The sequence below is a fragment of the Mauremys mutica genome, chromosome 10 (assembly GCF_020497125.1).
Source record: "Mauremys mutica isolate MM-2020 ecotype Southern chromosome 10, ASM2049712v1, whole genome shotgun sequence".
NCBI lineage: Eukaryota > Metazoa > Chordata > Testudines > Geoemydidae > Mauremys > Mauremys mutica.
In genome coordinates this window covers 3,833,567-3,844,630 of record NC_059081.1, presented here as the reverse complement: position 1 = coordinate 3,844,630, position 11,064 = coordinate 3,833,567, and positions in this window count along the sequence as shown.

The following is an 11,064-nucleotide window of genomic DNA, read 5'->3' as shown; positions in this document are numbered from 1 at the left end:
GTCTTTAGAGCAGTCCCTAAATTAGGACAAGCATCCTTGAACCTGTAAACTAATTGTAACTGCGGGGAGAATTGCGCCCAGGACTCGGCTCTGAAAAATAAAGAACCTGCAGTTTTGTTGAACATCTCCACCTAGATCTACACAGTGCCAACTAAGCATTCTCAAAATACCCCGTCCCTGGCCTGGGTTGTTTCCATTCTGGACAGTCCAGTGTGTTCACTCAGCCGCATAGAAATGATCTGTCCAAGAACATGGCATGAGGAAGACACTGGCGAACAGAAGATTCGGAGCAAGCCACCAGAGGCATCACAGACTGAGGCTATCCCTGCATGATCTTTCCCTGAACTGCATACAGGGAAGGGATCTCACCCTTCCCTCCTGATGCTGACATCATATTCTGGTCTGTGGAGCCTCAATGGCTAGCCAACCGACCAGAGAAGCCTGACCAGGAGACATGGGTAAGCATTAGATGCTTGCTTTAACTTGCTGTGTTTACATTACATCACTTTGAGAAAACATGCAAAGATAACAAGCAGACTATGGAAAGGACAGCATTGGTGACAGCCTCAACCACAAGCATTAAGACCAGAAGGTAATAGGGAGTTCATAGCTAACTGATAACTGTGAGTCACATATTCAGCATAGGAATAGATCTGGTACAGAGGACAAAGCCACAGCTAGTGTAAACTGAAGCCATGGCAGCAACACTGATTTATGCTGGCTGATTAGTCCTCAGTTTTATGCCCAGAAGGGACCATTCTGACACTCTAGTCTGAGATCCTGCATAGCATAGGCCAGAGAACCTCACCCAGATTTTTCGGCATCACACAGCTGCAGTGTCACAACCTAAGAATACTGATCTGGAATGGTTTTATGAATACGGTGTGTGACCTGGTCAGTGAGATGAAGGTGCCTCATATGGAATCTGCTCCATACCCCTAATCATTTTTGTTGCCCTTTTCTGAATCTTTTCAAATACCAATGTATATTTTTGTGAGATGGGGTGACCACATCTGCATACACTGTTCAAGATGTGGGTGTACCATGGATTTATATAGAGGCAATATGATATTTTCCTTCTTATTATCTGTCCCTTTCCTAATAATTCCCAACAGTCTGTTCATTTTTTTGGCGGCTGCTGCACATTGAGTGGATGTTTTCAGAGAACTATCCACAGTGACTCCAAAATCTCTTTCTTGGGTGGTAACAGCTAATTTAGACCCCATCCGTTTATATGCATAGATGGGATTATGTTTTCCAATGTGCATTACTTTGGGACTGTAGCAGACATTGTGGGGTGAGTGCAGAGCAGGCTCAGTCCCTCCCAAAAATATTTGCACCAACCACTTATGAAGAAGAGCGAGGCCAAAATCAAACTAACAAAAAAAATAGTCTCCTTTAAGAATTCCTCCAAGCCAGCCCTGGCCATCCGAGTACCAAGTTCTTTTATGCTTCTAGGAGGCAGGTGGGCTCTCTCTTTTTGCCTTAGGCATCAGGTAAGAGGAGGAGTCACTTAATCCGGTTCATAAGTCCCCTGCCTCAGAGCCTTGAGTCAGAGCAACCAGTCTCAGGGTATGTCTACACTACAGGCGGCACAGTTGTGGTGCTGGAGCCATGCTTCTTACGTTGATAGAAGGGGTTTTTCCATTGATGTCTTTAACCCACTTCTCGGAGAGGCAGCAGCGAGGCTGACAGAATAATTCTTCCATTGACCTAGCCATGTCTACACTGGGGGTTAATGTCGACCTCACACCAGGGCCGCCCAGAGGGGGGGGCAAGAGGGGCAATTTGCCCCAGGCCCAGCAGGGGCCCCCATGAGAGTTTTTCAGGGCCCCTGGAGCAGGGTCCTTCACTTGCTCCGGGGGCCCGGAAAACTCTCGCGGGGCCCGGCCAGGGCCCCCGGAGCTTCTTCGCTGGCAGGGGGTTCTTCCTCTCCAGGACAGAAGGACCCCCCCGCCGCCGAATTACCGCCGAAGCGGGACCTGCCACCGGAGTGCAGCCGGGTCTTCGGCGGCGGGGGGGGGGTCCTTCCATTCCGGGACCCGCCGCCGAAGTGCCCCAAAGACCCGCGGTGGGGGCTGCACTTCGGCAGCGGGTCCCGCTTTGGCGGTAATTCGGTGGTGGGGGGTCCCCGCCGTGGGTCTTTGGGGCACTTTGGCGGCGGGTCCCGGAACGGAAGGACCCCTCGCCGCCGACTTACTGCCGAAGCGGGGGCCCCCCGCCGCCGAAGACCCTGGGCCCCCGGAATCCTCTGGGCGGCCCTGCCTCACACTCAGGGTGTGACATTTTTCACCAGCCCTGAGCAATGTAGCTAGGTTAATGCAATTTTTATCTGTAGACTAGGCCTTGTAGTCAGAAAAACTAAGTCTCTAGGGCCCAGATCAGACTAGTGACCCGGAGACTGAGACTATGTCTACACTGCAAAATAAGACCCAGGGCAGTGAGTCTCAGAGCCCAGGTCAACTGACTTGGTCTTGTGCTGAGGGGCTCACAACATCAGTGTAGCTGGAGCCTGGGGTCCGAGACCCTCTCCTCTTGCCGGTTTCAGAACCTGGGCTCCAGCACGAGCTGGAACATCTGCACGGCTATTTTCAGCCCCGTAGCACAAGTCCTGCAAGCCTGAGTCAGTTGAACGGGCTCTGAGACTCGCTGTTGGGTTGGGTTTGTTTGCTTGTTTTTTTCCCCAATGTAGACGTAACCTGAGGGGCCAGCCCCATGCGGCAGCCAGCATGGCTTCCCTTGCTCAGCCTCCTTATCCTGTTTATCTAACCCAGCTCCTTGATTGCACCTCGGCATAGGTGCTGGAACTAGAGGTGCTGGGGGGTGCTGCTGCACCCCCCGGCTTGAAATGGTTTCCATCATATACAGGATATACAGTTTGGTCCAATAGCTCTCAGCACCCTTGCACTAGGCTGTGTTGGCTGAAAGCTCCAGACTGTCCTTTAAAAGGGGAGTACACCCCACTCCAGACTCAGAGGAGATGGCTACACGTCAGCTAGGACCGTGCTTCCCCGCGTGTGTAGACAGACACACACTAGCTCTGCTCAAGCTAGCACGCTAAAAATAGCCGTGTAGCTGGGCTAGCATGGGCAGCAGCTCAGGCTAGACGCCTGAGGACAAACCCACCTTGGTACGTACTTGAGTGGCTGGCGCGAGCCGCCAGCTGTGGCTACACTGCTTTTTTTTTGGCACGTTAGGTGGAGCCAAGCTAGAGCATGTCTGTCTACACATGCGGGGAAGCACGGTCCCTTCTGCAGTTTAGACGTCCCCAGAGACAGGTCCTACTGACTGAAGAAGCTTGACACCTTCCCAAGCTCCCAGGGGATGGTAAACCTTAGGGAAGGTAGACATGGATACAGGCCGTTGACTGTTTCAGTTCTTTTTCTCTGGTTCTCAATAAAACAAGACATGACAGCTGGGTGCAGAACACAGAGGAGGGAGAGTCAGAGAGTGGGAAGACAAGGGTGTCTGTAATAGGTTCATAAGGTTACATATTTTAGACACAACGCTGCATCCATGTTGGCCTAGTGGCACCCAGGGAGCTGAGAGAGAACTGGATTATAATCCAGCAAGGAGCACCATCCACAAAGCTGTCAGTGAAATTCTAGTTGCAGAGTCTTCATCGCTAGGCATGGGCTAGAGTCACATCCCTTGAGTAATGGTCTCAAGTTGCAGTGGGAGAGGTTTAGGTTGGATATTAAGAAAAATCTTTTTGACTAGGAGAGTGGTGAAGCACTGGAATGGGTTACCTAGGGAGGTGGTGGCATCTCCTTCCTTAGAGGTTTTTAAGGCCTGGCTTGACAAAGCCCTGGCTGGGATGATTTAGTTGGTGTTGGTCCTGCTTTGAGCAGGGGGTTGGACTAGATACCTCCTGAGGTCCCTTCCAACCCTGATATGTGGAGGAATTCAGAGCCAAGGTTAAGGTTTAGCAGGGGTCTTTGGATGCTGGCTTCTAGTGCTGTGTTGTAACTAACTGCCTGAAACACTTTGTTAGCAGATGCTGATTCTGCTGGAAAAGGGTTAAATGAACCCTGGTAACCCAATGAGAATTTATTTGTTATCTCTTTAAAATTCACAGGAGGTGGGAGTGGTGAGCGTGTGTGGGTGAGAAAGAGATGACCTAGGGTGTGGGTTCAACAGTTCTTCGGAAGGAACCTCAGGAGCAACCAAGCCAGAGGAAGAGGTTTTGAGCTGAACTTTATGTTATTTTTAATGTCTTTGTTACTAAACCCCAGCCCAGGCAGAGGGGGGAGTTTTGACTATAGTATGCGGGGTTTGTTTCAGAGCAGTTTGGAAAGCTCCTCTTCACTGGCATGTCCCAGAGATCAGGAACAGGTGTGAAGTTCAGCTCCAGCCTTCTCCAAAGCTGGGGGTGTGGTTGGATGCGGGTTTTGGGGCTGGGCCCATCTCTAACTCCGCTTGATAGTCACATCATAGGCAGAGTCTGCAAAAGCAATGGCAGCAGCTAGAAAAATCATCTTCTGACTTGTAAATGGAGCAAATTTCCGCTGGCATCATGAGTAAAGAATGAACATGGAGCCAGCTCCCATCCTGCCCTCCTTGATGTTATTTTAACACAGTCATTTGTAAACCCATCCTAAACTAGCAGGAATTTTCCTTCTTTGGTTGTTCCTGACACTAATGGGTAAACCATGTTTTCATCATCATTTCCAGGGTTCTCAGTGCATTGCCCTTCTGTCCCTATGACAAATGAGGCATTCAAATCAACCACTGGCAATAAATAAAAATGACAAGGGGATGTTGCAGAAGCAGAGAAGTGGCCAGGGGAATAGTCATGTGACCAAGGAAGTATTACAGCACCTGTTCCTTGAGGTAACTACAATCCACTAACGCACCATTTATCAAGCTAGACTGAGTCTTTCCTGTCCCTGCATCTCAGTGAGTCCCACAGAATGACAGGGATGATAACAATGCTGATTATGGGTGATGATTAGGTAATTAAGACAATACAGTAGCCACTAAATGCCCCAGCTAACTCTAATTACAGTCAATGAGAGGTACCCATGGAAATCTTCAAAAGATGAGATGTTCTCATCAGAGCAGCAGAGGGGAATCATAGAACCATAGGGTTAGAAGGGACTGCAAGGGTCGTCTAGTCTAACCTCTGCCAAGATGCAGGATTTGTTATGTCTAAACCATCCCGGACAGAAGGCGATGATCCAGCCTCCTTTTGAAAACCTCCAGTGAAGGAGCTTCCACGACATCCCAAGACGTCTGTTCCATTGTCCTACTGGTCTTACAGTGAGGGAGTTTTCCCTGAGATTTAATCTAAATCTGCTGTGCTGGTGTTTGAACCCATTGCCTCTTGTCCTGCCTTCCGTGTCAAGAAAGAACAACTTTTCTCCATCTCTTTTATGGCAGCCTTTCAAGTATTTGAAGACCGCTATCATGCCCTCCTTAATATCCTCTTTTCCAAACTAAAAATACCCAGTTCTTTCAGCTTTTGCCCCTATGGCTTGCATTCCATCCCTTTGATCATCTTTATCGCTCGCTGCTGGATCTTTCCAGTTTCTCTACATACCTTGGTGACCAAAATTGGACACAGTACTCCAGCTGAGGCCTAACCAGCCCTGAGAAGAGCAATACTATCGCCTACTGTGACTTGCATGCCAGGCTTCTGTTAATGCAACCTAAAATTGCATTTGCTTTTTTTTGGAACAGTATCACATTACTGACTCATGTTGAGGTTGTGATCCACCGCAACTCCCAGATCCTTCTCAGCGGTGCTGCTGCCAAGCCAGTTATCCCCCATTTTGTATTTGTGCAGCAGGTGCCGGGGTGCTGGGCTTGACCCGTGAGACACCTTGCATCCCTGATTTCTATGATTCTGGAAAGAATTACAAATAAGGATTGAGGTCAGAGACATTATTATCCAGCCCAGGAGATTTCATCCGTTACCAGGGCTACCTTTGCAAACAGTACAAGAGATCTCACATGCCTGCAGATGTAGCTCTGCAGTCTGCATTAACTGGTTTATTTTTCCTTTACACTTTTCTCAGCCACCATACCTCATGCTGAACCCATAGATTGAGAAGCACCAAACGAAGACTAATTTGTTCTCCAAGCTCTTGACTGGAACAGATATTTCCAATTGCACTTATTTGTTTTATTTTATTATTCGATGAATCAGACTAATTTAATCTGTCACTTGGATCAGAGATTTCCATCCCACATCTGGGACAGAAGAAATAAATAAGAGAATGGAACGTGCTGTTCTCAATTAAAGTCCTGTAGGCCACCAGTTAGTATTGTTATTACTTATTATTGGACTAAAAAACCCAAAATGATCCCCAAAAGTGATCTCATGGAAAATTGACGTGTAAGAATCCATGGTTAGATTCCAAGATGATAGATAGATAGATAGATAGATAGATAGATGGGGTATATGGGGATAGATAGATAGATAGATAGATAGATGAGATTTTTTTTATCAAAACTTTGTTTTGATGGAAAAATATCTTGTCAACAAAATGGAAATTTTTTCTGAACATTTTTGTTTTCATTGAAAATTTTTTGAGTGTCACAGAAAAACTGAAAGGCCGAAAAACATTTTCATTTTCATATTTTTTGGCAAAACAAAAAGCCAACAATGAATAATTGTGCCCCCAAATTGACTTTCTGTTTATCTTTTTTTGGCAGAAAAAATACATGTTTTAATCAGCTCTAATAGATAGCTAATAGAGGCTCTCGGGCTGTGGTTTGTGGATCTTTGGTGGTCCTCAGATTGCTGGCTAGAAACATGGTGTTAGCCCTGCTATAGGACAGGCCCAGGAGGGCAGGATTTGAGCTCTGACATGCCCAGAGGGAGCTCACAAAAGCCAAGTTCTGCCAAGTACTGAGAAGGAGAGAAAGCTATGGCCTAGAACTTGAAGGAATCACAAGTGCTGATTTCCAGCACAGAGCTCAGAGAGAGTGAATTTCATAGGAGAACATTTGCACAGCAAATTGAAACTGCCACATGCCATGGGGGATACCAACCTTGCAGAGGCTGTACTCCAGTGCAACAATAGTAGAGGAGGTCCATGTCTTGGAGCACAGAGCTCTTCTCAGCCGCCTCCTGCAACCTGCACCCCTGGTCTATGTTCCGGGAGCACAGACTCTTCTGCGCTGGTGTCACGAAATGCGAAACCTTCACCTTAGTCTGAGCAAACTCATCCCTATTGGGTCTGGCAAGACAACTGGAAGGAGGATTGTTCTTGTGGGTTGGGATTCTCACTTCAAGTGTATGCCTAATCTCGTTAGAATAAATAAAACAGCCCTTGTTTATTTAGTTAACGACTAGCTATTATTGAGAGCACATTGTCCCGGACACGCCCATTAATCCATACCACATGGCCCTGGTAACTTCTGCAGTTTCCTGGAAACCAAAAACCCTTCACAACATCATAAAACTCAAGGATTTCATAGGTCCCACGCCCCAAGTGAACAGAACTGACATCTGAGTTCAGGACTGATGTTTTCTACATACACAATTAGCAGGTAAAATTTACTCCTTGTGTCTGTTAAGTCTACCCCATACTTTGGTTGAGACACAACTCATATTCTTCTGAATTGGTGTATCTGGATTATGGCCATCTCAATAGACTAACATGACTCAGCACTCCTAAGAAAGTGGCCTGATTTTCAGAGGTGCTGACACCTGCATAAATTAATAGATTTTTAAGGCTGAAAGAAACCATTTGATCATCTAGTCTGGCCCTCTGCATCGTACGGTGTGTAGAATGTCACCCAAAGATTAGTGCATTGAGCCCAACAATTTGTCACTGAGCTACAGCATATATTTCAAAAAGACAACCAGTCTTGATGTGCCATCTCCAAATGATGGAGAATCCAACACAGAATCATAGAATATCAGGGTTGGAAGGGACGTCAGAGCTACAATTGACTTTAACAGGAAGTTTGGGTGCTTAGCACCTCTGGAAATTAGGCCATAAATACTTCATTTAAGATAATGTTTTTCACTCCTGAGGATTTAAAGATATACCATTAGGTTAAATATCACTTTTCAAATAATAATAATTTTTAAAACAAATTTCCCAGGCTGTATTAATTCCTGAGTTCATTAAAACGGTCATTTGCCTTTTACACTGAACACTGTTCATTTGGGCTCGTCTCTTCATTCAGACAAGGAAACCAGACTAATTGTTTTTGCTTTTTGGTTCTAGACAGTTTCACTTTCTGGTTGTCGGCATGATGACCATTCACGCTGCAATGTTTGAATTGCAAATATTGCAGGGGCATACTTAAATCTAAACAACACCCCTAATGAACCTGCATTCACTGGAATTAAAAGATAGATCATGGAAAGATTTCTATTGATTGTAGGTTTTGTAAAAGAGACATTATCTGACCTAAATTCACCTGATCAGATCCCTTTAACTGCTTGTGAATAAACATAGATTCATAGTTTTAAAGGCCAGAAATGTCCATGAGACCATGCACTACGATTTCCTTTATAACTTTTTTTTATTATTTTAAAAAAAGCCATACATGGTAGGTGCTCTGAGCATGAACCATTAACTGTACATCCAGCCGTAAAACCTCTGGCTGCCTTCCACAGTTGACCTGTTGTTACTAAACTATTTGCATATTGTAAAGCAGTACAATATGCAGACGGTGACCTGACCTGAACTCCTTCAAGGTGCCAGTACCAGAAAGACAAATATTTATACAAAGGGTGCTGGTGTTTAATGAATAAGCAATAACGTTTGAGGAGCAGGACACTTCTGGCAGTTTAATGACCAGCTGAGAGAAGCTGATGACCTGAAGTGATCTCAGCCAATCGTTAATCTCCAGTAGTCATCTGTGCCCAGAACATTCTGCTATTATTATATGATGAAAATGGAAAAGACAACATACATTTAAAGCCCCCAATGATCAATACACTGATTTATACCAGTCAAGTATCAGTCTTTGAACATTTTGGAACCTCAAATTAAATTCAGTTCAAGTTTGGGAAGAATTCTGCACCAATAACCCATATCCAATCTTTGGAAGGGTTAAGGTTTATATCTAATCCCTTTCTACGTTACGGGCTGCAATCCAAACACACTTGACTTTGGAGGACTTGGAAATCTGTATCTGAATTATGCAGCTCAATCCCCATTTCTTTCCTCTTATTTTTTCCCCCACAACTGGTCTAGACAGGAGGTGGGGATCCATGCAGCCAATGCCTGTGACTCTATGTAAAATCAACATTTCTCAGTCTAGCTTACGGTTGGTGCAACCGAGTTCTTGGAAACGTATGTGTATCCCCTGCGGGTTACCGAGAGATCTGTCATTTTTATAGAGGGGTGAAATATATTTGGAAGCCATATGACTGTGGCCATCCTATATCAAAAGGTGTTTCATAACAAAACCCCATCATGGCCCATTTATAGAAATAACGTACTGTGCTCTAGCTACTGTGGGTAAAGCTAAACACACTCCCTCCCTTTCTAAAGCAATACCAACAACACCGCTTTCCCCCCAAAGGGCCATTTTTGTAAGGGAAATAAAATGAAAGAGAGGAAAAAACAAAATTGTACTGGATGAAGAAATCAAGGACAGAAATTGTGGAGCTGTCACAAGGCGGCGATGGCAGGAGAAAGCAGCACCCTGGGGATGATTTATGGCTCTATAATTTGCTGAATTGAGATGGGAGCTAGGGGGCAGAAGGGGAAGGAATTTATTTTAAAAAATAATCCCAGAAGAATAGCCATAATGAAATGGAACCTGCCAGGAGGAGTGGAACAGGGGCTATAAATAACAGGAATCTGAGACCCATCATCAAGGGACTGTTCCAAAACCCATTCAGATAATTGAAGGCAGCTTCTAAAAGCATGTGGCAACAAGCCCATTAGGATGACAGGCCAGTGCCACCAAGTGTGTGTGCGCACGGATGTAACCATTCATACCTGCTCTCTGGAGAGGACGAGACCCCCCCCCTTCGGCAAGCTGGGCATGAGCGCTACAGTTCTGCGGGACAAATTCTGGAGTTAGCTTCCAGTCCCATGACAGGAGCTGGGGTGAGATGCAGGTTTGACTAGAATTCATCGGCCTGCTTTTCTCTTTGGACCTTGTAAACGGCTGACTTCTACTGGTTTGGCTTATCAGCTCCATCGTGGTGGCTTCCAAATCTCTGTCTCCGCTCCTGATCTCACTCCCTCCACCGCTTGATGCCTTCAACAAGGCCTCATACTGAATGTGCCCCAGTCATGGTGAAGAACAGCCTCCTTGCCTCACCCCCATACAACAGCTCTCCCTCACTCCTGACAATTCCACTGCCCTCCATCACTCAGACTAACAACCTCACCTATGGGTGAATGCCAGGCCAAGGAATCTTCCTCCCCATATAACACCCAGAAAGAAGCCTTCTTTGGCCAGCACAAATCACCTGGGACAACTTCTTATTTATATGTGAATGCATTTCCTGGTTGTCGCTAGGAACTGAAGTGTTAAGCACCAAAATACCATACGGGAGACTGTCCTTGTGAGATTCACAGTTTAATTTTGGAAGAGGGTTAGGATCCAACTGGAAGAAGCATCTTAACTTCTGACCTCCAATGCTTTTCTCCATTATCTACAGATTGCACACTGTACAGAGGCACAGATGTTGGAAGATAATTTCATACATAAGGATTAATCAGTAAAGTCAGCAGATCTGATGTCAAAACACAAAAAAAGGAGACATTAAATTAGGCCTGTGCATACTTCTTCCACAGGAACCTAATTTAAATTAAATGCATGCCAGCCTGCCTGCCTACTTTCAATAAGCCTATCTTCATAGCATCTAGACACAAGTCTGCATTTCTGGTTATGTTTTCTGTGGGCTTTTACTGCCTCAGTGGGGAGCCATTAATAGGAACAAAATATTCAAGATGTAGTTTTCTCGTGGTATTTCCACAATCCAGGACCTGAATTTCATGGGAGGGCCAGTTCTCCTATCTCTTCCCCAGAGATGGTTTCCCAAAGTGCTGAAGAAGTCGGTAAAAACTTCAAACACTAAAGTCTGTGCACAATCCTACTTTAAAATAAAAAGTAAGACCATTTCTTGGATGTACC